Consider the following 27,832-nt stretch of genomic DNA (forward strand, 5'->3'; position numbering starts at 1 on the left):
TGGGGTGGGGGGGTGAAGCTTCTTCCCTGAAGTCACATGGCAAATGGCAGAGCTGGGGTTAGAATCTGTCTCCAGAATCTGCACTTGACTACTTCCTACACTGCCTCCCAGGGGGTGGGGTCTCACAGATGGGGTATGTCCCTCCTCTCTGCCCCGAGGAAGCCACGAGGGTACACCAGCTTTAGCTGGTGAGAGGGACTCGGGCAGAACAGAAGGTGCAGGCCAGCGCTGGCATGGTGGCAGATCAGTTCCTGGGAAGCTTGCCCAGCGCCGTCTGCTCTTGTGCATAAGTCATCAGGCAGGTGTCCTCGGCCACACTCTCATTGCTGGCAACTCACACACTCCCCACACCCATACTGATGTTACGCAATGGGCAGGACAAAAGAAAAGCACAAGGGGGCAAAGAATGCTGCTTATAGAGAAAAGGGGAACACAGGGCATTTTACGTGCTATCCTGAATAGGCTCATTGTACCCAGCTCCCCTCAGCTCAGGGATGGGCCCACGGGGAGAAACAACAGATTCACAGGAAACAATTTGAGTCAACAGTTCCCCTCGAGGTTAAACCATCTTGAGGTACAGCCACAGGGGCAGCAATTAAATAAGCAAAAGGAAGCTTTTAACAATAGATTATTTGCAATTGATTGCAAGAAGAGACCACATGTGACCACTTCCCCTCTCTTTACACACCCAGGTGTGACCTCAGATCTTACTGGTCCAGGTGTGTGAGAACAGCCAGACAAACTCAGCCAGAGGCACTATCTGGCTCCCTTTGACTATTGAACTGGAGAGCAGACTTGCATTTGTGACCCAGGAATTTGTTTACCTTGGGTGAGTTACTTCAGCTCCCTGAGACTCAGTTTCTTTACCTTTAAAATGGGAATAAGAGTAATTTCTTCTCTACCTGCTATAAAGGTGCTATGGGTTAAAATGTGTCCCCCCAAAATTCATACTTTGAGGTCCTAAGCCCCGGTACCCCAGAATGTAACTTTATTTGGAAATAGAATCATGGCAGGTGTAATTAGTGAAGATGACATACTGGCATACCGGAGTTGGGGGAGCCTAATTCAGTATGACTGGTGGCCTTATGAAAAGGGGAAATTTGGACACTGACACTCACAGGGAAAACACCATGTCAGGATGAAAGCAGAGACCTATAAGCCGAGGAACACCAAAGATGGCCAGCCAACCACCAGAAGCCGGGGGAGAGGCCTCGAACAGATTCTCCCTCCCAGCCCTCAGGAGGAACCAGCCCTGCAGACTCCTGACTACCAGTCTCCAGAACAGTGACACACTTTCTTTCTGTTGTTTGAGCCACCCAGTTTGTGGTACTTTGTTACAGCAGCTCTCCAAAACCGATATAAACGAGTTTTTTAAGATCAGATTTTACAATAAAAGTTGCACATTCCAGAAAGGGCTATTCATATGTTAGTATTTACTATAGAAAAGCTCTGACTTAAATCTGAAGAATAACCCAACTGGTAATGGTAAAAATATTACAGTATTTTGAAATATCAAAAATAGCATGTACTAGGCTAAGCATGCAATGTGCATTTTCTCATTTGTTTGACTGACCAAGTCCTGTTCTCCTTCATCTCTCATATCCTCTCCCTTTCTGTTACCACTGCTCCCAGTCACCACCGTGTCTCACCAGCGTGACTGTAACACTCTCCTGACAGTCCGGCTTCTAGTCTAGAACTCTCCAGCCCATCCTTCACACAGCCAGAAGCAGTGGCGATTTCAGAATTTCTGTGCGAGCGTGGCTGGGGAGAGACAACCTAGTTGAGAGCCAGGACGGGGGTGACCACTGAGACAGCTGAGTGCTGTAATGTAACAAGCATGGCCTCTGGACCTGGCCTGGGTGTGTTCAAGTCCCAGCACCGCCACTCAGTAATTGTGTGACCTCAAGTGTCCGCTCCTTCGTGCAAAGATTGAGTTAACGCATTTTAAAAGATCGCTTAGGATATGGTGTGGCACACAGAAAGCTTCAATAAGTCCTAGCTATTCTCATTCTTGTGTTTTGTTTTGTTTTGTTTTTGCTATGGTCCTATAACAAGCACATATTTCTAAGTTAATGCTTCCTTGGTGGTGCTGATGGAAATGGTTATGGAGACCACCCATTGGTTAGCTACTGAGCTATTGGTAAGAATGATTACAAAACTAATCGTAATAGTCCTCTGCTTAAAACTTCAAGTGCCAGCCAGAAAGAGAAAGAAAAATACCATGTGATATCACTCATATGTGGAATCTTAAAAAAAAAAAAAATAAATGAACTCATAAGTAAAACAGAAACAGACTCATATAGAATACAGACTTGTGGTTGCCAGCGGGGAGGGGGGAGGGAAGGGATAAACTGGGAGTTTGAGATCTGCAGATGCTGGCTGGTGTATATAAAATAGATAAACAAGTTTATACTGTATAGCACAGGGAAATATATTCAGTATCTTGTAGTAGCTTATGGTGAAAAAGAATATGAAAATGAATATGTGTATATTCACGTATGACTGAAGCACTGTGCTGTACACCAGAAATTGACACAACATTGTAAACTGACTATACCTCAATTAAAAAAAAACTTCAAGTGCCTTTCCATCTCCTCCATGATACAAATCCACTCTTTGATGTAGCCAACATAGCCTTCCAAAAGGGGTCTTGCCCTCTCTCTCCAGCCTTGCCTCTCCCCACACGTCCTCTGGGACCCTGCACTCCAGCCACACTGGAGTACATCATAGATCCCCCCTAAGGTGGGGGTTGGACAGCAAAGATACTGGATAGATACCTGGATACTCACCAATAGGAAGGGACGAGTGGAGGTTGTGTGTTTCAGTCAAAGCGGCTGAGCCCGTCTCCCTTAACCCCCAGGCCCATATGTTTCCCTTGCTGTGAACTTAGAACCCTGCCATCTGTCAGCCAGTTCCCTGTCGAAGCAGAAATCCCCTTGAGGTTTGTTCTGAACTGGTATTCCCTTGGGAAACAACTCACCCTCCAGGACCTTGGAAAGAAGCAGGAACCATCAGAGCAGCCAAATGAAATAATTCCTGTCTGCTGCTTATTAATTTTTTAAAAAGATGAATAAAATATTTCACACAAGGTGTTCTTATATTGCTTTTTGGTTTTGACTTCCCCAGAATAATTTCCAATAACTATGCTACAAGAAATTTTTCATGCAAAACCATGTCTTCTAACCACTGCATTGTAATTCACAGCACACATTTGTCAGAAACTCCTTCCAAGGGGGCCCAATGGAAGTCAATGCCTGTGGAGGATTTGTCCATTTGGTACATATATTAAGTACTTACTACGCGAAAGGCATTGTTTTGGTCAATATGGAGGAAATAGATGAAGTAAGCAAAGTGCCTGTCCTCAATGACTGAGGTAAGACACGCACTTACACACGCAAATACAACATACAGGGACATACATGTGAACGCACATACACATGTCACTCTGGTAAGACGTAAGGTGGTCAGGGCTTCAGTAAAGAAGGGAACAAGTTCTCACAGGAATTCTAGGGAGGTAGGACTTATTTACGCCTGAGAATCAAAGTGTATTTTCATGAACAAATTTCAAAGAAAGTAAAGAGAAAGGCTTTATTCAGAAATCTATGTAGTTAATTCATACTGCTGTACGCTCTCTCCAAGACAGAACCAGAAAGAAAAGTGGTTATTTCTGCTACACTGGATGGGGTCAGGACCTGAGCATCACACTTTAGTGCTCGAGGCCAGGAGAAGGTGATTTCAGGGTCTGCAGCCTTGCAGGGGAGGGACCAGCCTTGCAGCCTGGGATCCTGCAAACACATTCACGCTCCCCGAGGGCAGCCTTGTTCAGTTCCTTCACATGATTTTGCTTCAGTGGCTGCCGCCTTCTACAGCACTTGAAAGAAATGAGGCATTTCTGTTGAGACATGCTATGCTGTGTTCCTGAAAAGCCTCACATTCTACAAAAGTCACACAATGACAGTAATAGGACTTATGGGAAAAATCAGGGTTAAGGGCAGACCATTCAAAACCTATGTGACTCTGTCATCGGTCTCTAAGAGACACAGTAATTGATACCTTGGGAGATAACCTGGACAGCCAGTGCAGGCAGCTCAGGAGGCCCAGAAGCTGCATTGGGGGAAATTAAAAATGCTCAGAAAGAACTGAGTGAAGACTTGGACTTAAGATGCTGCAAGCCAGTGAGGTTGCTGTGAAGGTGGGTATCACGGGGGAAGTGGAACCTGGGAGGTGCGAGGCCAGGATGTGCTTCTCTGGGAAGGGAGTCCCACGTGCAGGTGTTCATTTAAAATTAAAAGAAGAAAACCCCAGAAAGCCACACTGATCCCTTCCCACTGAAGCTGTCATTCGTCTCTACTTCATCTCGCCTTGCCTTGCGGAAAACTTGCCTGTGAACCAACACTACATCCGTGTTCAACTCTTCTCCTTCCCCTGTTTTCCAACCACATACAAGCTAATTGGTGCCATAGAAATCGGTATTGCAGCAGACAGACTGTATGAGTGAATTACCAAGAGATCAACCAGGATAGAGACAAAGGGACAAATGCTCATTGAATCAGAGGCCCACGAGGGCGATAGAACAATAGTGCTTGTCGGTCAGGTTCTGTGAACCCGTGCTATACAGACAGCCTTGCTCCTTCCCCACAGCAGTCCTGTGAGGTGAGTACCACCATCGCTACCTTTTTACAGGAGGGAACTTAAGTAACTTAGCTTAAGTAAATGACCCAAGGTCTCACAGCTAGAAAATGGGAGAGCCAGGTCTCAAACCCAGGGAGTCCAGCTTGTGAGCCTGTGCCCCTGTGAGCCATACTTCTAGAAGAAGTCCCACCTGGCAGGAGGCCACAAGCTGGGAAGGCTCCCCGCAGCCCCACCCCGCACAGCTCCTCCAGCTCAGGTTCTGCAAACAAGGGCTTTCTGGATCTGCTACGCAGTGGTGTCGAGCCCTCATCCTGGAAGACACAAAGTGCTCTTTGTTTCATTCAGACATTAATGGTTTCTGTGTTCTCCAGTTTCTGCCTCCTTCTCAGATACTTAGGAAACTGAGAGATACCACATTCCTTATAGATCATTAGCTGACCTCCACTGCTGTACCTGATAAATGATTCACACTCTGAAAACTGAGTGAGTTGAGTGTCCGATTAAACTCAATAAATTGTTTTAAATATTACAAGCAGAATACTTGAGTAAGTCAAGTCAATATTTGAATAAATCAGACGTATTACTGTGTAAACTAACAAAGTGACTAGGCTTATGAAGGAATGCTGAAACTGAAGACATCTATTTCAGCCTATCCAAAAAAGTTTCTCTTTCTATTTTTCCCCCCCAGAAAAGGAGAAAAGGAATTATTTTAAACACAATGTGAAGCACTGGGCTTCAAGGTAAAATTATGTAACCATTTTCTAATTAAAAAAAATACTTTTTTTGGGGGGGGTAAGGTAATAGGTTTACTTATTTATCACTTTTAATGGAGATACTGGGGATCGAACCCAGGACCTCACGCATGCTAAGCACTCACTCTACCACTGAGCTCTACCCTCACCCCATAACCATTTTCTACATATTGATTGGTGTAGGTTTTAGGCCTCTGAGAAACTTAGATGGCTGTACTCAAGTTCTTTTTCTCCTGACAAATCCAGGGTGTAGATCCTGTTTCCCATCTTTACTTTCCTCTCCTGCATCACTTTATATTGGGAAAAGCAAGGCCAGTTTTGATCCAGGGAACTGAGAGTATGAGTGTCAAGAGTGGCGAGTGGAGGTCGGGGAAGAAATTGGCAAAGAGGAGGAGCTGTTCCGTGGAGCTTGAGGAGTGTGTGTGGGAGAGAGGACATCCTTTCTGGGCAGCCCTGCTCTGTCCATGCTGACAGCAGGCAGCATGGCTTTGTGCTCAGGAAAGGGATTTTAGAAAACTGCCTGTGAGACACTTGGGTGTCTTGTGTCAGGTCAAGGCATCCCCTCTTCTTTCGAGCTGCCACTAGGGGTCGTGAGACAGCACTGTGGGGGATGGGGGATGCTCCTCCAACGCACAGGCTCCAGGATTACATCACATCAGGGACCCAACGCCACAAAATCAGGGAGACACGTCCAGCAAATAGATCCCATCTCACATGCTAACTTCTTTTGAATAATTGATAGTGGTGTCCTTGGATACTGTGTTGGAAAAGTCTGCAAGGCTGCCTCGGGGCTCAGCAGGAGAGAGGGCCCCCACTGATTAGAGATTTCTAAGCGTGCATGCTGGCCCTCTGTGTGCCATCCCTGAGTTAGTAGCAACACACGAAAGGGGGCTTTAACTGACCACAATAACTTCAAACTAAAGTCTCAGGCTAATAGCAAAGTAATGACAGCCCAATGGCAGGGTTAGCTGACACTCTTCTGTGCACATTTTGGGCCCATACTTGAAGAAGAACATTGATTAACATATATTTAGGGCAGGATTTCTTGAGCTCAGCCCTATTGACTATTTGGGCCAGATAATTCTTGGTGGTGGGGGCTGTCCTGTGCATTGTGGGATCTGTCACAGCATCCCTGGCCTCTTCTAGATGCCAGTAGCACCTCTGCCCCTCTTGTGACAACCTAAAATGTTTCCAGATATGTCACCCCAGTTGAGAATCACTGATCTAGGAGAAGCAGGACCAGGGGGGTGATGTGATTAGAAGCCATGTCTTTTGAAGAATAGAGAAAGCAGGGTAAGTTAACTTAGAGAGGATTAACTGTAGCGATGATCATTTCAGACTTGAAAGGTGCTCTGTGGGCCAATTCTCCATCACTCTGGAAGCAACAAAGCTGGTAGGTGAAAGTTCTAAAAGATGAAGCTTAGATTCAGCATACAGAGAAACTTTCCAACAGAGCTCTCTGGCACGGGCCCAAGACCGCAGCTTCCCATCGCTGGGCGTGGGCGTACCACAGGGCCTGAGTAACCACCGAGGGAGACAAGTGGGTAGGGAAGAGTTTCTGGTACCAAATAAGGGTTGGAACGATTCTGAAAGTCTCTTTCAAGTTCAGTAGTTATATGATTCTGTAATTTGCTATCCCCTGGGATTTGCTCTGGCCTTGCCCCTGCACAGTTAAGTATTCTGCACATGCCTCCTAAAACCTTTGTTAACAACAATGATCACTGATATTTACTGAGTACATGACCTCATTTATCTCCTTTAAACCCACAACAGCCCTTTGAGGTGGGTACTATTATCTTTGTTTTACAGATGGGAAACCCAAGGTATAGTGTTAATTCATCCAAGGGTTTGTCCCTGGGAAATTAGACCCCACCATCTATGGTCTTCATTATTACACTGTATTTTATATAAATCCAAAGTTTTGTAAATCCCAGGGTTCAAATCCATTTCCAGGCTCACACTTTGTAGAGTTGTAACCAACGGAGAGACAACATGCCCAATTTTACACAAATTGAAGTCCCTCTCTCTCTGGGGCTACCTTTTGTCTGAGACTCTGGAAAGAAAACGGGAAGGGGGAGTGCCAGGTGGAAAAATACACAACATTCCTAACTAGACACCTTCCGCTAAACAGTGTCCGAGTTTGTGGCAAAGCATTCTGTTCCTTCTTCAGCCGGCTCATTCATACCTTCCCCCGAACGCCCACAAAGTGCACATGAGTGTTTCACCAGCCCGGTGCACACCGCTCTCCCGTCGCACAAGCGGAGCCAGACAAAAGTCAACACAGAGTTGACTACTAGTCCTTTCCCTAATCACACCTGTCTTTCCCGTTCCTCCTTATTCTCACTGAGGAGAAAAAACATTTCCAGTATAACTGATCCCATTGTGTTTGGTAACAAACACACTTCAACCCTTTGTTGAACGTCCCACGAAAAGTCTGTACTGTTAGAAAAGCCGGGTGACTCCTAAGCGGTCTGTGTGGTCTGAGCTGAAATGGCCTAATTGTCTGTCTCTCCAGCTGGAGGTGGACAGAGATTCCCAGGGGCGCTCGCAGCACCTGGAGGGAGGTTAGAGGTGAGCACTTTCTCTTCCACCATCAACCACTGTCGCTGTCTGGGCTGCTGGGCCATCTCCAGGGCCTCCTCCCCCGCTGGTCTCACATAACCTTGCTCTCCGCCTGCCTCCTCCTCTGGCCCTGCCCTGACAGGGCAGGGCATTGCCCGGTGACAGCCTGGTCATTTCTGGAGTGGACGACACAGAGAGAAGGCACTCCCATCCCTCCCTCATCAGCTCCACAGAGGACCTGACGTTCTTCACCCAAGGAAGCCCCAGTGAGAGCCGGGACTTGGACATTGAGAATGCTGCACTCCATCCAACACCTGTGTCCAGATGGAATACATCTGTCTCCACAGGACTGGAGATGAAGAAGCAAACCATAATTTGTAAAGTGTACGTATTAGCTATTATTTTAAAATTATACATGTTAATTTTTATTTTTTACCCCTTCTTAGTATCCCCTCAGTTTAAATGACTTCTCATCGCTGTAGGTTAAAAGTCAATTTAAGGTCATCGCAAAATGCCCCATGCTGCCTCCCTAACCCTCCTCCCCATCTGGAGCCCATGTTCTTATCAGGCTTATCTGTGCATCATTCCATGTTACCCTCTGCCTAGTGCATCCATCCACCTTCTCCCTCCTTATCAAAAGCGGGTCCCACACAAAGCTCAGCTCAGCTCTGACTGGCCTCTGACATCTCTCCTGAAGACCCAGCCTAGAGTCTGCTCTCCCTTCTCTTTCCTTCATGGATTTAAGAGATGGAGCAGGAAGGCGAACCTCAGAACCCAGGAGAGAGGAGGAGGGCCAGTCCTGGGGTTTAGGATGGCAGCTGGGAGGCAGGAGCTGGAACTGAGAAGGTCTGAGGGGAAATGACAGGGCAGGCTGTCTCTGTTAACCCTCTCCCCCATCAGTCACTGTGATCTGAGCCTCCGGCAGATGGAAGGCCACAGAGCTCTGATGGTCTGTAATCCACATCACCTTTGCCACACCCTGAAGCCACAGTGGCTGACTTTTCACCCCTTGTCCTGCCTTCAGGAAACATGCACTTCGCTGAAGAGATTCCGAGAAGTACTTGGGCTGTCTCCTCTCAGAAAGCCTAGCCCTGGGATCAGTTCATTGTTTATGCATTAAGAAAGCTGGGGGCAGGTATAGCTCGTGGTAGAGTGTGTGCTTAGCATGCACAAGGTCCTGGGTTCAATCCCCAGTGCCTCCATTAAAAATAAACCCAATTACTCCCCCTCCTCAAAATTAATTATCAAAAGAAAGCTGGAAACAAGCACATCTGAGACCCTCAGAGCTTTTCTCTACCCAAGCACGTCCATCTGTCTTAGGCAGTCTAAAGCCTCTGTGTTCTGAAATGGGTCATATTTGTACACTCCAAGGCTTCTACCACCCACTCCGTTTATTTTAGTAACACTAGACCGCATCCCCAGAGAAAAGCAGGCCACTGTATCCTGGAAATCAGTACGGGTCAGTTGTGCAGTCTTCCAAAAGTCCCACCGGAAGTTGCACTGCAAAGCCTCACCTGTTAGAGCCCACATTCTCATCTTTTAGACACGGGGACAGTTCTACAAAGTTTGTGAGGATGGAGGCGTGGCAATCAGGCGGCCAGGCCTATTCCTTGAGGGCCTGGCCTGTCTGAGCTGCACTCATCAGCCACCGACCCTGCCCTGTCCACCACGACAAGGCTTGGTTGCCCACAGCAAGGACAGTTCTGAAACCCGAGGCAGGGGAGACACTCCCTGTGCTAGGATCCACAGCTGTCCTCGAGTTGAACTCCTCTGTGGACCTGTCTGTTACAGACACAAAGGAAGGCCCCCGGCCTTCCTGGAACCTGCCCCTGCCCCGGAGCTGGGCTTGAACCCAGGGCACCTGTAGTTTCAGACTCTGCTCTTGGTCTTTCCCCTCTGGTCCAGCCTGAGTTCCAGGCTCCTGGTCTCAGCTTCTCCTGTAGATTCAGGCTTCCTGCCTTCCCCCGGCACGACATGCAAGAAGGTCATACTCTGTTCTCTCATACCCAACCCTGACTCCCTTCCCAGACTTTTGTGGGCCACCATAACCCACTGTGCCCAGGGCCTGGCACTGACCCAGAGACTGGTTACAGAGCTATGATGAAACACAAGAGTTCTGTTTTATGTTTTCATTAAGACTTCAACACATCCAGACACCGGGTTCTAGTAAAAGCTTAAGATTTAAACCTCAAGTATTGATTTGAACATCAAAAGTGAAAAATGCATAAGACTTCTGAAAGTTTAGAAAGTTGGAGCCCAATTACAAGCTCATGCAGATAAATAAATCTGTGGATACTTTATTTCAATTTCTGGCCCCAATTCTGGCCCCCTACCTCCTCCGTGTTCCATCTATTCTAAACCACTTTGGGCCCCTAAAGAGGCCAAACTGTTTCTTGTCTCTATGCTTTTTTCATGCTGTTTTTCCAGTTCTTGGTACAATGGTAGGAACTTAATAAATATTTGTTGAGCAAATATTCCACCATAGAGAATGCTTCCCTCAGAGCGTCTAGCACATAGGACTTTAAAACTTACTGAAGTAATGAATAAATTAAGCATCAACACTGTTACTAAGGGAAACTAACACATTCTTAACTTCTGAGCAGCCATTTATGGGGGAAATGATCATTTCTCTTCTTCTCTGAAGGAAAATAATCGTTTAAAAATTGTACTATGTGAAGTCTTGCTGGTGCTATGAATTATAACAAAATGCCCTGGAGGCTAGGAAATAGGAGAAGACCTGGTTGGCTGCGGTCAAGAAGGGAACCCAGAAAAGGAATTAATGGATAACAGCTGTGCTTGATTATGTGTGAAACTTGCACCTCTTCAGTCATTCTCTCCACAAATGACTTACAAAATACTCTACAAATGACTCTAAAAGAAAAAGGAACTTTGCTGGGAATGAAAATGTAAATTTCCAGCAATAGTGAATATAAATATCCTTTAAAAAACAACAATCTTACTTTTAAAATGTTTAAAATGCTGAATAAAACAAAAACAAAGCAAAACCACACACCTGTTTTTGAACACATGATTTTGCTGGCAAGAAAGGAGAGAGATTTTCCGAGGCCAAAAATGAAGGCAACACACGAAACCAGACAGGTAGACAGTGCAGAACAGCGGCCATCTACATTTCCCAAGGACCAAAAGCTTCTGTCCTAAGAGCCACGCAGAATACAGAGACACAGCTAAGGTGCCACACAAGCAAAGGGCTCTAATTGGAGACTCACGTAAGCTAGGATCGCTACTCCCCCAAAGGGCAATTATCTCATTTGGTTCTGATTCTGAGTGAAGAGAGAAAAACACCCCCTGAGACTATGTTTATACCAGCCAGTCACCCTGTAGGTTTGAGGCCTGAATTCACAACACCTCCAGCCCCAAAGAACCCTCAATCAAGAATGAAGTTTAAAGGGTTCCTAGTTGGTAAAGTTCCAATGCTTCATATAAGCAAAAGGAAATATCCTTGGAAGAAATGAACTCTAAACCCAGGCCTCAAAGAATTTCAGCAAATGGAATTCCCCAAAATATAAGCTCATAATAAAATCACTAAGTACAGATAGAAAAAAAACCACCACGAACAAGAGTTGGTATAAACAAACAGGAGATATGGAATGAAAAGTCTTCGAATATTGAAACCATTAGTACAGAATATAAAATGACCCTTTTAAATGTGTTCAGTGAAAAAGGGAATGGAAGCCTGAGTAAGAGACTTAAAAAACTGATCAGAAAAGTTTGAAAAGGAACCAGACAGAATATCTAGAAATGAAAATTAAATAATTGATTTTTAAAACTCACTGGTCAGGTTAAGTTGCAGATTGGATACCACTGGGAGAATTAGTTAATCAGAAGTAAGAGTTGAAGAATTACACATGGTGCAGTATAGAGAAACAAAGAGGTTAAAAATATAAAAGAGAGGGTGGAGGGGGATGAAATGACAAAGTAGCAGGAGCTTATCTCCCTCCACAAACACATCAAAAATACATCTACATGCGGAACAATTCTCACAGAAAACCAACTGGAAACTGGCAGAAGATATCCTATAAAAACCAAAGCTGCAAGAGAGATCTCCACATACCCGGGTAGGACAGAGAAAAAAGTCATCAGGGTGGAACTGGTGCCTCTGGGAGTGATCTTTAAGGAGCAGAAGGTCCACACAGGCAGCCCCACACAAGCAAGGGGCTCTAATTGGAGACTCACATAAGCTAGGATCGCTACTCCCCCAAAGGGCAAGGAGCACCCCTGTCTGCTGGGAAATCTGTGGGGACAGATAGAGGGGCTGGAGAAGCCGAGACTCTCCTCGCCAGGAGTGCATGCATGCTGGCTTGCTACCAGTCAGGACAGAGAGACCCATGCTGGTGGCTGCCACCTCACTGCTTTCCTCAATCCAAAGAGGGGAACGTCCTGGCTCTGCTCACTCTGCACCACAGCCTGGCAGGAGATCAGGGCAAAGATTCAGTCTACCTGCGCAGAAACAGTCCAGGGCACCTGGGGTGTGATTCGGACCAAATCGCAGAGACTACGGTCAGCGCACATATGGGGGCAGCAGATTGAGCCAGACAGACGTTGTCAGTGCACACGCTGGGTGGCACCACAAGAACACACAGAGGCTAAGCGCTGCATGCTGGGCAGACCAGCGTGGGAGAGGACTTGATCTACCTGCGCTCAGACGCTAAACAGCCCAGAGGGCTTGGGGTATGGCCCGGGGGGAACCACAGGGCCCACTGTCAGGGCATGCGAATCATCGGGGTGGGTCAGGCTGCAGTGGACGCTGTCAGCACTGCAGGAACATGGCAGCAGCTTGGTGCTGCGTCTCAGGAGGACAGGCCCTGGGCAGGAGTACGTGGTGGCTCAATTCCCTGGAGGAGAGCGCTGGCTCCACTCACCCCACGCTGCAGCTTGGCACTGCATCTGGGGCAGACAGGTCCTGGGAGAGGTCTACCACAGAGGCAGCAGCACATACGTCTCAATTCCTGGAGCCACAGTGCCCTGGCCCTCAGCTCCACACCACAGCCTAGCACTAGGTCTGGGAGGAACACAACAGAGAAAGAGAATTAACCTTGGGCTGCTTCTGGGTGGAACTGCAAAGCCTGTGTGGGCAGTGAGCGCATAGGTTCCCTGTGAGCACACAGGACTCACTTGCTTTGGGGTCATATCCTTTGGAACAGGGCATGCACTCAAGGACAACAGAGCCTGATCAAATCTGGGGCTTTCTACTCCAACACTGGGGAGCAGACCACATCCCGACAGGGTGGCGACAGCCACAGAGCACAGGCTGTAAACCCAACAACATCAATCACACCCTCTGTCAAGGGGGTAACACCCAGCATACTCTGAGGAAAGAAATGGCTGGCATCCATACCAAAACCAGCCATTGTACCAAAAATATCACTCTAACACAGTCCACACAAGGACATTCCCACATAAAACACCCCTTCAAGATCCCAGTAGATAACTATTTCTCCTAAATTCACAGAGAAAGAGAAAGTTAAGTAAAATGAGAAAGCAGAGGAACTACTCTCAATTAAAAGAACAAGAGAAATCCCCTGAAATAGCAAATAATGAAATGGACCTCACCAGTCTACTAGAACCCAAATTCAAAAAGGAAGTAATGAAAATGCTAAAGGAATTCAGAAAGATTACCAATAGAAATGCAGATCACTGTAATAAGGAACTAGAAACTATACTGATGAACCAATCAAAATTAGACAATTCAATTGCTAAGATAAAAACCAATCTAGAAGCAATGAAGAGCAGAATAAATGACACAGAAGAACAAATAAGTCATCTGGAAGACAGAATAATGGAAATCACCCAATCAGAACAGCAAACAGAAAGATAAATTTTAAAAAATAAACATAATAGATGAGATCTATGGGATAATGTAAAATGTGCCAACCTAAACATAATAGGGGGCCCAGAAGGAGAAGAGAGAGAAAAGGGGATTGAAAATGTATTTGAAGAAATTATGGCCGAAAAATTCCCAAACCTAAAGAAGGAAACATATTCAGGTATAGGAAGCACAAAGGGTTCCAAACAGGATGAACCCAAATAGACCCACACCAAGACATAATCATAATTAAAATGGCAAAAGTTAAAAATAAAGAGAGGATTCTGAAGGCAGCAAGAGAAAAACAGTCAGTTATAAGGGAACTCCCGTTAGGCTATCAGCTGATTTTACTGCAGAAACTTTGCAGGCCAGAAGGGAGTGGCATGATACATTCAAGGTCCTGAAAGGAAAAATTCTGAAACCTAGGTTACTCTATGTAGGTTATCATTTAGAATAGAAGGAAAAATAAAGAATACCTCAGACAAGCAAAAACTAAAAACATTCTGTAATATTAACCCTACCCTAAAAGAAATGTTCAAATATCTTCTTTAAATAGAAAAGAAGGAAGACTCCATAGGAAAAGGAAAAATCACAATAGGAAAAGCACAAATACAATTATAGAATCAAAGAAGAAATTAAAAAATACCTTGGGTCTATGGCCATACCACCCTGAATGTGCCCGATCTCGTCTAAAAAATACTTTGAGACAAATGACAATGAAAACACAACCAAAATTTATGGGATGCAGCAAAAGAAATCCTAAGAGGGACGTTTATAGTGATTAACAGGCCTTCCTCAAAAAACAAAACAAAACAAAACAAAAAAAAACAAGAACAATCTCAAATAAACAGCTTAACCTGTCACCTAAAATAATTAGAAAAAGAAGAGCAAACAAAACCTAAAGTCAGCAGAAGGAAGGAAATAATAAAGATCAGGGAGGAAACAAATAAAATAGAGATAAAAAATAATAGAAAAAAATTAATCAAACCAAGAGATTTTTTTTTAAGAGTAAACAAAATTGACTAACCTCTGGCCAGGCTCACCAAGGAGAGAGAGAACACAATAAACAAAATAAGAAAGGAAAATGGAGAAATTACAACCAATACTACAGAAATACAAAAAACCATGAGATTACTATGAACAACTATGTGGAAACAAACTGAACAATCTAGAAGAAATGGACAGGTTTCTGGAAACATACAGTCCACCAAGATTGCGTCAAGAAGAAACAGACCAATCACTAGAAATGAAATAGAATCAGCAACAAAAGACCTCCCTACAAACAAAAATCCAGGACCAAATGGCTTCACTGGGAAATTCTACCAAACACACAAAGAACTCATACCGATCCTTCTCAAACTCTTCCAAAAGATTGAAAAGGAGGGAGTACTCCCAAAGTCATTCTATGAAGACGTCATCACCCTGATACCAAAATCAGACAAAGACACTACCAAAAAGGAAAATTACAGGCCAATATCATTGAAGAACATAGATGCAAAAATACTCAACAAAATATCAAACAGAATCCAACAGCACATAAAAAAGATCATACACCATGATCAAGTTGGATTCATCCCAGGGTCACAAGGATGGTTCAACATACATAAATCAATCAGTGTGATACACCATATCAACAAAAGGAAGGACAAAAATCACACAATCATCTAAATAGATGCAGAAAAAGTATTTGATAAAATTTAACATCCATTTATGATTAAAAAAATTGCCAAAGTGGGTATAGAGGGAACTTATCTCAACATAAAGCTATAACAAACCCACAGCCAGCAATAATACTCAATGGTGAAAACCTGAAAGTCTTCCCACTAAAATCTGGCACAAGACACGGATGCCCACTCTCACCACTTCTATTCAACATAGTCTTGGAAGTCCTAGCCACAGCAATCAGGCAAGAAAAAGAAATAAAGGGGATCCAAATTGGAAAAGAAGAGGTAAAATTGTCACTATAAGCAGATGACATGATACTACATATAGAAAACCCTAAAAGCTCCACAGGAAAACTACTAGACCTGATAAAACAATCTGGCAAGGTAGCACAATGCAAGGTTAACAAACAGTTGCATTTCTTTACACTAACAATGAAATAGCAGGAAAAGTAAGTAAAGGAACAATGCCTTTTAAAATTGCATCCAAAACAATAAAATACTTAGGAATAAATCTGACCAAGGAGATGAAAGAATAATACATGAAGAACTATAAAATATTGATTAAGGAAATTAAAGATGACTTAAAGAAATGGAAAGATATCTCATGCTCTTGGATTGGAAGAATCAATATTGTTAAAATGGCCATACTGCCCAAGGTAAACTACAGATTTAATGTGATCCCTATCAAATTACCCAGGACATTTTTCACAGAACCAGAACAAATAATTCTAAAATTTATATGGACTCACAAATGACCCAAGATTGCCAAAGCAATACTGGAGAAAAAGAGCAAAGCTGGAGGAATAACCCTCCCAGACTTCAGACAATAATACAGAGGTAGAGTAGTCAAAACAGCATGGTATTGACACAAAAATAGACATATGGACCAATGGAACAGAATGGAGAGCCCAGAAATGAACCCTCAGACCTATGGTCAATTAACCTTTGACAAAGGAGGCAAGAACATACAATGGAATAAAGACAGTCTCTTCAGCAAGTGGTGTTGGGAAAACTGGACAGCTGCATGTAAATCAACTAAGTTAGAACACTCCCTCACACCAGACACAAAAATAAACTCAAAATGGCTTAAAGACTTAAACATAAGACAAGATAATATAAGCCTCTTAGAAGAAAATATAGGCAAAACATTCTCTGACATAAATCTCAGCAATGTTCTCCTAGGGCAGTCTACCAGGCAATAGAAATAAAAGAAAAAATTAACAAATGGGACCTAATTAAACTTACAAGCTTTTGCACACGAGGGAAACCATAAGCAAAATAAAAAGACAACCTATGGAATGGGAGAAAATATTTGCAAAAGATGAGACTGACAAGGGCTTAATTTCCAGAATATATAAACAGCTCATACAACTTAATAACAAAAAAACAAATAACCCAATCCAAAAATGGGCAAAAGACCTAAACGAGTAATTCTCCAATGAAGACAAACAAATGGCCAATAGGCACATGAAAAAATGCTCAATATCACTAATTATCACTAATTATCAGAGAAATACAATCAAAACTACAATGAGGTATCACCTCACACCAGTCAGAATGGCCATCACTCAAAAGTCTACAAATGATAAATGCTGGAGAGGGTGTGGAGAAAAGGGAACCCTCCTACACTGTTGGTGTGAATGTAGTTTGGTGCAGCCATTATGGAAAACAGTTTGAAGAGTCCTTAAATGACTGAAAATAGACTTACCATATGATCCAGCAATCCCACTTCTATGTCCAGAGAGAACTCTAATTTGAAAAGATACATGCACCCCAATGCTCATAACAGCACTGTCTACAATAGCTGAGACACGGAAGCAACCTAAATATCCACTTACAGATGACTGGATAAAGAAGCTGTGGTATATTTATATAATGGACTACTATTCAGTGATAAAAAAAAGATCAAAATGATGCCATTTGCAGCCACATGGATGGATCTGGATATCATCATTCTAAGTGAAGTAAGCCAGAAAGAGAAAGAAAAATACCATATGATACCACTCATGTAGAATCTAAAAAACAGAAAAAAAGAAAAGAGTGCACCAATGAACTCATCTACAACAAAAAATATTCTCACAGACATAGTGAACAATTTTATGGTTACCAGGGGAAAGGGGGTGGAAGGGATAAATCTCTAACAAACCCACAGCCAGCAATAATACTGGCTGAGATTTGCAAATGTTAACCACTATATATAAAAATAGATAAAAAACAAATTTCTTCTGTATAGCACAGGGAAGTATATTCAGTATCTTTTAATAACCTTTAATGAAAAATAATATGAAAACAAATATATGTATGTACATGCATGAGTGGGACAGAAATAGACTCACAAGCATAGAAAACAAACTTATGTTTACCAAAAGTGAAAAAGCAGGACACAGATAAATTAGGAGTTTGAGATTAACACATATACACTGCTGTATATAAAACAGATAAACAACAGGGTTATACTGTATAGCATAGGAAACAACATTCAATATCTTGTAATAACCTATAATGAAAAAGAATCTGAAAAAGAATATATATGTGTGTGTGTGTATATATATGTGTGTGTATAACTGAATCACTTTGCTATTCCCCTGAAACTAATAGAACATTGTAAATTAACTACATTTCAATTAAACAATGGTGTATATATAATACTTTTTATAATGGTATTATATATACATCAAATATGTATAAAATAGAAGGTAAGACAAAAAACAAAGTGAGAAATTTTAATATACATTGTACCAGAGATCCAGAAAGAGAGATTAGAGAATAAGAGGCAATATTAGAAGAGAAAAAGTGAGAGTTTTTTTCAGTATTCATGAAATATCCTAATCTTCCGGTTCAGAAAGCTCAATTCATCTCAAGTAGGATAAATAAAAAGAAAGCTACCAGACATTTCATAGTGAAACTGTAGAACAAATACCTGAACAATCTTAAAAGCAGTAAGAGAAAAAAGACAGATTACCTAAAAAGGAATGAAAATTAGACTAATAGCTTACTTTCCAAAGTAACAAGGGAAGCCAGAAAAAATGATGGAATTACATCTTCAAAGTGCTAAGAGAAAAGGAAACTTGAGATGTGAAGTTCATCTGGAGTACCCAGTAGGTGTTATGGATGCTGATGTGATATGGAGAGAATATGGTATCCACCATTAAGGCTTCATGCCCAATAGAGACACTACTAGATGATGCTAGAAAAACTTAAAAGATTTATATCTTCACCATAGGCCAGAATCAGCTTTAATGGTCATCATAAGAATGTGTTTCAGGCATATTGAACAGCTTAAAGAAACAAGTCATGGACAAAGCTTCACTATCCAGGGATCCAAGCTACCAGGAACTTTAGGAGGTAAGCCGAAACATGCTTTACTGGGCCAGCAGAGGGTGACCTGCGGCCCAGCAGCACTGAATATTCACAAGGCAGATAAGCTTGTCCCTAGGCCATTAGCAAAGCAGGGCTGGCAACCTGTCTCTCCCACCCTTGACCAACACACTTGCAAACAGGGGCCAAAAATCAGACCTAAGGTTCAATGAAAGTATCCAGAAATTTACAATCAGGAAATCTAGAAGGAAGTGTTTTTTAACTTGTGCAAACACTTTTTGGTTCATAGCTACCCTTAGTCAAGCCTTAATCTTGTCCTCAGTCATACCTGCCCTGAAACGACACGATTTAGGAAACTCCTTCAAAACTGCCATCAAGCCTGTCAAATTTTACCTTATTTATCAGTTGAGTATTCTTTGCCTCAGTTTCTCCTTTAACCTTTGTATTATTTGAAGACTTACATGCTGGTTGGTGGGGGCATTGGTGGGCACCACCATAATCTTTTTAATGCTTAAGCTATGATTTGAGCTCAAATTCAGAAATATTTGAAGGCCAGAGAGGGAACTACATTTTCCAATTGGTGCCTTTCTTCATGATGTATATAATGTCTGTAGGATAGTGCCTGGCATGTAGCAAATGCCCTAAAAATGTTAGTTCTTTTTCCTGCTACCAAGAGGCTAAGGCCCATATCAAGAAACAAGATAACTGTGGGTACAAAGTATGTTGTATTTCAAGGCCAAAGGAGTGGAAGGTGGAGTTAGGGGAGAAGGGTCTCTTCCACAGGCAGATTCTGTTGGGGACCAGGGATCCTACTAGGCTTGGGAGGAATGCCTCCCCAGTTTTCCCTCAGTCTAGAAACTGATTAGCATTACTCTCCCCCTAACCTAGAGGGAGATGAGACAAGGACCCAATGCTGGTACCCTTAAAGCTGTCACGTTAACCACCCATGTTAAATCTTGACTTGGATTTCAGAAGTCAGGATAAGAAACTAGCTTTGTTAGTGTCCTATTTACAATGTTACCTAGTTTCTTCCCTTTTCCTAGGCAAATCTTACTCAAACCAAGGACAGAAACAATTTTTCACATTTCGTCAGATATATTGCTTCCAGAGCTAAGAATTCCAGGAAGACCATGGAATTGTGCAGCACGGACAGGGGGCCCAGAAGAAAAGATGCAGGAATGACCGGGATGTCGGTCATTTTCCACCCAGGCAATTTTCTTATTACCCAGTGAAAGCAACCACCTTCTCCCAGAGAAGTTTTCTGAGGGTGGCCATGAGAGTCAGAACTTAGCTGGGTTGGGAATTCCCTGGTCAGTTCCAAGTGGCATTTCTTGCATGAAATGCTGCTGCTTCTTCTGAAATAGTCTCTAGTTATGGGAGAAATCTTTCCAAAAGTGAAAACCGTGGTTTGACAATGGTCATGTGTGTTACTTCCAAGTGTGAGAGGTCTGAAAGACATAGTTTGCATTACTTGAATTTGAATTTCTGGGATCGTTCAATGGCTTGGACAGACAATAGGCAAAATAACTGATATGACAACAGTCCTGTGGACACTGACACACAACCCTGGTGTGGTCCTCTCAGTGTGTAAAGGGGACTGTACCTGTTTGGACAGCCAGATGGGACATCTCTGGGGCTCAGAAGCAGTAACTCCAGTTGAGGCCTTAACTGGACCCAGCTCCCTTCTTCCTGCCTTAGCAGCATTAGAGGAGAAAGCTCATTCCTAGACTTTCCTGCTATTTTCCAAGCAGTTTTGCAATGCCATATTTCACGTTGGGGTTAAGCGGCTGGGAAAGTGCAATGGAAAAGAAATTCACAGAAAATGAAGAGGAAGAACTGGGTAGGAGAGAGAATGCAGAGGATAAGGCGGCAGGTGTGGAGGATGGGCCCCCTATTCTCCCTGTCCACCTCTAAGGTCTGGGGCTGTGCTGGTCCAGGTGTCCTCTGCGTGGTCACAGATGCCGTGGAGCCAAGAGCACAGGACTGAGACACATCAGAGGGGGCTGGGCTCCAGAACCAGACCTGTTTCTACAATATCTTGAGGCAGATTCAGAGAGGATTACTATTTTCACAGTTGTCTGCCAAGATTTCTGGGCTTCCTTTCAAACCCTTAAAAAAGGATCCTTTCTTCTATCCACTTTAACCAATTATACAGTATTACCCCAAGCCTATACTTTAATTATTCCTCCAGGCACATGAGTAACTGGGGGACAAATCAATAGCATTTGTTCTGAAGCATGAAGTTCCCGAGATGATACCACATTCTTTCAGCTCACTTGCAAGCTACACAGACTCCTCGTTCTTCTGTGTGTGGCCTTCTTCCAAGTGATGTTTGAAGGAAAAAAGTGACAATATCTTGTATCATAAGCTGTCTCCGTGTCCTCGCTGTCCCCTGTACATTTCCCTATCAGAGGCTCATCACATTTATTGAAATGATCTGTTTACACATTTGTGTCTTCTTTAATCTCCTCTCAATTTCTCAAGGACAGGCACCGTATCTTTTTACTTTTGTGTAACACTGGGATGTTACATTTAAAGTTTCAACCAAGATTGCAAAATACAATAGATCCTGCATACCAAAGCGAGAGACTGCATCACTATGCAGAATTTAAAGAGGAAATCTTTGACAACCAGTGCCGTGATTCTTAGCCACCTCCATCAGATGATGCATAGAAAGACAGCTCAGAGTTGAGCAAGATTTGTGAAGGTATTTCTTGGGAGAAAAAAAATTTTCTCTGTGCTATGGGGATATACTCCTCCCTCTTCCCAACACACAAATACAATGCACAAAGCTGGGGAGTGGTGGGGACACCATGGACTATAGGCAAAGCCATACCTGAGAAATTTAATGTGTTCTAGAATAGGTCAACCAGAGAAAGAGAATATGTATTTGGGGGGCACTACTCCTTTATGAGGCAAGGAATAGGTGAGTTTGTCCAACAGGCCAGATATCCTAGACCCATGATGAGTCCTCACCAACAGGAATACCCAGGAGAGGGGACCTGAGCACTGAGAGTCATGTGCAAAGTGGACCTGCGGGGAAACAGGGGCTGAGGCAGGGATCAGCCAGCTGATGGAGAGGACGAGTTTCCATGAAGAGGCTTCAGAAATTTCAACATGTATTTCCCTGCTGAATGTACTTTAAAAGGTCAGAAGGAGACAATAAAATTTTGGTTTGATTATAACCTACTGGTCATGCTGGATCCACATGTCAGTCACATTTATTCCCCTAAGTGTCAGACAGTGCCTGACTCATCCTAGACATTTGATAAATGTCACACTGAGTTGACTGATTTTGGAACATACTCTTCTTCCACTGAATCAAAATATGTCTGCGAAGCAGCCCAATTGAATGGCAGTCCATATTTTTATTTTGGGGTTATGTCTACTTAAATTACACTTTGGGGAAGATTTTCATGGAAACAATTAAAATTAGCAGCTCAATATAAATGTACATTTAGAAATCAGCTCTTAATTATTATATGTAAATATTGTCTACCTCCAGAGATATGCTCCTATTATAACCTATGTAAAGCCCAAACATCTTGGGGACCAGTTTTTGACAATATTATTGCCAAAGAAATATTAATCCAATAGAAAAGTTTAACTGAAACCAATGGACATCTAGGAAAACATCAAAAGACATTATATGAATAATGCACAGTAAAACTTTTTTTCCTTTTAAAAAAATCCTCTCCCATCTTCTGCTCTTATTATCTCCCCAAACATTTTGCTTTTTGAAAATTTCCCCAAACTCTGAAATCCACTCTCTAGTCTCTTCTCCCTCACAGCCTCAGATCTACTCTCACCAGCAAATTCACTATCCCCTCTCCTTTCTCTTATACTCTTTTCAGACTTCTCTGCATGGTTTACTCCACTGAGTTCATAGCTGTGAGTTGGCACGTGAGATTTGGCAGAAAATACCAAGATTTTCCTGAGGAGCTGGAGAGAGAAGGAAGATGCTGTGAACATTTCATTGTTTCCCCTGTTACTCCAAGAAGGGCAAGCTTGTCCAAGGACAGCTTTAGGAGTAAGAGGGATTTATTTCTCTTAAAACTGGCCTCTGTTTTACTACCTCTGGCACTTTCTCCACCCCACCATAACTCATCTTTAGCTTTATAATAAAGTGAGAACTTAAAAATAAGAAATGTAGATCAATGAAACAGAATAGAGAGTCCAGACAAACACAAACTTTTGGTCAATTAATCCTTGACAGAGGATGCAAGAACATACAATGGAATAAAGACAGTCTCTTCAGCAGATGGTGTTGGGAAAACTGGACAGCTGCATGTAAATCAGTGGAGGTAGAACACTCCCTCACACCGCACACAAAAATAAACTCAAAATGGCTTAAAGACTTAAACATAAGACAAGACAATATAAGCCTCTTAGAAGAAAATATAGGCAAAACATTCTCTGACATAAATCTCAGCAATGTTCTCCTAGGGCAGTCTACCAGGCAATAGAAATAAAAGAAAAAATAAGAAATAGGACCTAATTAAACTTGTATGCTTTTGCACAGCAAAGGAAACCATAAGTAAAACAAAAGACAACCAATGGAATGGGAGAAAATATTTGCAAAAGATGAGACTGACAAGGGCTTAATTTCCAGGATATATAAACAGCTCATACAACTTAATAGCAAAAATACAAACAACCCAGTTGAAAAATGGGCAGAAGACCTAAACGAGCAATTCTCCAATGAAGACGTACAAATGGCCAATAGGCACATGAAAAAATGCTCAATATCGCTAATTATCATAGAAATGCAAATCAAGACTACAATGAGGTATCACCTCACCCCAGTCAGTATGGCCATCATTTAAAAGTCCACAAATGATAAATGCTGGAGAGGGTGTGCAGAAAAGGGAACCTTCCTACACTGCTGGTGGGAATGCAGTTTGGTGCAGCCATTATGGAAAACAGTATGGAGATTCCTCAAAAGACTAAAAATAGACTTACCATATGACCCAGCAATCCCACTCTTGGGCATATATCCAGAGGGAACCTTAATTCAAAAAGATACATGCACCCCAGTGTTCATAACAGCACTATTTACAATAGCCAAGACATGGAAGCAACCAAAATGTCTGTCAACAGATGACTGGATAAAGAAGCTGTGGTATATTTATACAATGGAATACTACTCAGTCATAAAAAAGAGTAAAATAATGCCATTTGTAGCATCATGAATGGAACTGTAGAATGTCTAATTCTAATTCTAAGTGGAGTAAGCCAGAAAAAGAAAGAAAAATACCATATGATATCACTCATATGTGGAATCTAAAAAAAAGACAAACTTATTTACAAAACAGAAACAGACTCACAGACATAGAAAACAAACTTATGGTTACTGGAGGGGGGGATGGGAAGGAATAAATTGTGAGTTTGCAGGTACTAATGTATATAAAATAGATAAACAAGTTCATACTGTATAGCACAGGGAACTTATATTCAATATCTTATGACTTATAAAAAACTGAAAATGAATACACGTATGTTCATGTATGACTGAAGCATTATGCTGTACATCATAAATTGACACATTGTAAACTGACTATACTTCAATAAATATATACATATACAAAAAAGAAATTTATTTGGTTCTGTTTGTGATAAAAATGTATATATTTTATCTCATTAGTCATTGACACCTGGGTGTAAATGAGTCTATTTGTTACTTTACTGAGAGGAGGGTTGGGTGGTAAATGAAGAAGGAGATGGCTAAGACATGAGAAAGAAAGTCTCAAAACTTGGAAAAAGTGGAATCATTAGATACAAAATTTGCCATTTTCTTTTTCAAAACGTTGGCAGGGGTTAGTGCTGCTCCTGGAAAAAGACTTACGCAGAAATTATTATTTTGGGGATCTAGATGGTTGATAGGAGTGTGAGCTGGAGTGAAATTTAGGGTCAGATAGGAGGACAATTTGGCCACATGTATCAGAAGGTTTGATGTGCCTAGTGAGTTTTGATCCAGTAATTCTACTTCTAAGAATTCATTCTAAAGAACCAACAGGATGCATTTCCAAGGATGTTAACTACAGTGCTGATTAAAATTACCACAGTAGTTGTGGGCAAATAATTGGAAGCACCTACATGGCCAAGAATCAGGAACTGACTGAGTAAATTAAGGTTCCTTTCTAGAGGCATACTATACAGTTGTAAAGAATCACGTCATAGAAGAAATGTTTATTTATATGAGAAGTGTTCACAAAACTGATCAGTAGAAAGTGGTTTCTAAAATAATACGTACTGTATGCTACCATTTATTAAATTTAAAGAGAGAGAAAAAGACTGGAAGGGCACATTAATTCAGGTGGGAAGCCCCATAAAAAGACAGGCAGGACCCCCAGGCAGGGCCACTACTCTCCTGACAGCACAATCCAGTTCCCTGACCCAGAGGCTCTATCTCACTTTTTGCCTTTGAACCGGCTTGCTTACCCCTAAAATTCTATTGGCTCCCTGAGCTCACTTCTGATTGGTTATTTTCTTCACTCCTGATTGTTTATTTCTCTCCCTCCTGATTGGTCCATTTCTACAAAGCTTGTTCCTAATTAGTCAACTTCTGTTATATCTCATTTGCATATGATGTTGCAAAGTGTAAACTGGCAGCCTATAAAAGCGGGTGTAAACCTACAGACAGGGTCTAGAGCTTGGAGTGTTAACTCCTCTGTTGGAATAAACGTGAATTCTCCAGCTCTCCGAGTGCTGCTTGGTCTCTCGCCCGGATCCAGGTTGCTGTCACAACCGAGCTATAACACTGAGCTCTAACACATTTTTCCGCAACATGATGGTGGTTATCTCTGGGTTAGAGATGATACAGACTTTGATATTTTATATGTTTCTTTTGCGATTTCCTGTATTATCCAAAATTTCCCCACTAACCCTATATTAATTTTTGTAAAACATATAAGGAAAATATCGCTCTATTTTTAGGTGTGACCTTTCTTTTAGATGGTCAGCGAACAGAAATCTTTCAATCAGGAGCTCTCATGGGGCTGTTAACTTAGCAACAGCTTCCTGGGTCAGTGGTTTGTACTCTCAGTAGAGCTCCCACGGGAGGAGCCAGGACCCAGTGAATGTGTGCTTGAAATTATCCATAACTTGTTTATCTTCCTTTAGGTCAACATGTTCTTCATAAACCCATAGTCTGTTCATGATCAGAGAAGAGCCTTAGTTTGGGGAGCCCAGGTGAACAGCACCAGGAGCCCCAGAATTTTCAGATAAACTGAACACTTCCTTTGACATCTTTTGGGAATTGCTAATGAAAGCCATATTACGCCTCACTTTTTTACAATTTTATTTGCCTTAAGGGTAGAAAACCAGGAAGCCAGCAGGACCCCCTACACATATTAAAAAGATTCTCTTGTAGGCCCCACACTTTCTGCCTCAGAAAATTAGCACCGACATTCAGGTAACACCCTTACCAGAATAGATGGAACATGCTGGGGTCACTGTTAGTGAAAAGATAATGACTTTTTGCTGAATCTATTAAAGTCAAGCATTTCATTGATCTAGTACTTTGTCTATGAGAAATGTCAACCTAGAATATGAGAAAACAGCTAGATTTTTTTTTTCAAAGTTTTGGTCATGTTCAAAGCTTTCAAGGCTTTAGATTTTTCCTACAGTTTAAGCACAGAAGTTTTGGGGGATCTTTTTAAGGGGAAAAAAAAATCCTTCTGGCATTTCAAAAGAGCCAAGATCTTGACAGCTTTGTAGGATCAAAACATTGCTTTCTGTTGGGGGGAGGAATAAATTAGGAGTTTGGGATTAGCAGATACAAACTATTATATATAAAATAGATAAACAACAAGGTCCTACTGTATAGCACAGGGAACTGTATTCAATATCCTGTAGTCATCTATAATGAAAAAGAAATTCAGTTATATATAACTGAATCACTATGCTGTGCACCAGGAACACACTGTTGTAAATCAAATACATTTCAATTAAAAAAAAACCACACACTGCTTTCTCATACCAATATTCCTAACACTTTAGAGTTTTACTTCTAAAGGCTTTCACAGAAAGGCTGTGGAACATAGCATTTGGGGTTTTATCACTGAGACTCTTGGGAAGCTGGGCTCCTGGGCTCTTGGTAAAGGGCAGCTACCATGACCTTAAACGTAAGGGGATTTGCCTCCTAAGACCTGCCTTGCACCAGCCTAGCCACCCCGACTTCCCCAGCGGCTCCACACACTCAATCTTAGTATTAAAAATGAGATAAAATTATTTTTTTTTCTAGACTAGGAAAGGGTAGAGACTTTGGAGGCAAGTAGATCTATTTGTCACTCCCTTTGCGTACACTGTATTCAATGTGATCATGGATAAGCAGTGAGATTGATGATCCCCAGGAGAAAAGAGTCAGGGAAGACATCACGGGCCCAGTGGAGTCCGGCCAGTAACCAGCGGCTTCCTGACCTCATCACCTCTCCTTGCTTATTTGAAAATCATTCTCAGAAGTGATCTGATTTCATTTGCTGGCTTTTCACATCTTCAATCATTCTCCCAAACATCCCCCTTCGCTTTTCTCATCTCTCTCTAAGCCTTGATTTACCCAGCTGCAAAGTGGGAGGATAAAGTCCACCTTATTTGGTTGTTGAGAAGATTAAATCCAGCTCATGCTCATCTCTCCAGTTACCACGCTGCCTTCCTCTTCCCGTTCCCACCCCACCTCATAGGTCTTGCCCTTCGCCTGGAGGTTCTTCCCACTCCTCTTTGCTTGGCTAAGTCCCACTCAAGATTGAAAGCCACTTCCTCCTTCAGGAAGTCTTTCTAACCATCCTCCACAATCACCACTCCCACAAGTGGATCAGAAGTTGATTCCAAATCATTCTGAAACTGGCCTGTGGTGGCCCTGAGCATCCAGTGCTGTAACTGTGTGTTTACCTACCTGTCTCCCTTTCTAGTCTGTACTCTAAATGATGGTAGCCTCTATACCGTGTACATGACCATGACCCTAGGAGCTATGGTGCCAGGTCCAAAGTAGATGATCAATAAAAATGTGTTAAATTAATCAACGATGTATGCAGAACTTGTAGAAGTGTACGGACACATGGGACAACCTAACATTGGAGGCC

The 27,832-nt window shown here is 42.4% G+C and overlaps 1 long non-coding RNA gene across 1 annotated transcript in view; it reads left to right on the top strand.

Moving 5' to 3' along the window:
• LOC135322019 (uncharacterized) overlaps nucleotides 1-3,196 on the top strand; it is a 49,610-nt gene extending 46,414 nt beyond the window's left edge. Inside the window, exon 9 of the long non-coding RNA XR_010382252.1 lies at nucleotides 693-3,196. This is a non-coding gene — a long non-coding RNA (uncharacterized LOC135322019). The remainder of the gene's footprint in view (nucleotides 1-692) is intronic.
• Nucleotides 3,197-27,832: the final 24,636 nt, after the last annotated feature.

Source organism: Camelus dromedarius, chromosome 9 (assembly GCF_036321535.1).
Source record: "Camelus dromedarius isolate mCamDro1 chromosome 9, mCamDro1.pat, whole genome shotgun sequence".
In the NCBI taxonomy this organism is placed as follows: domain Eukaryota; kingdom Metazoa; phylum Chordata; class Mammalia; order Artiodactyla; family Camelidae; genus Camelus; species Camelus dromedarius.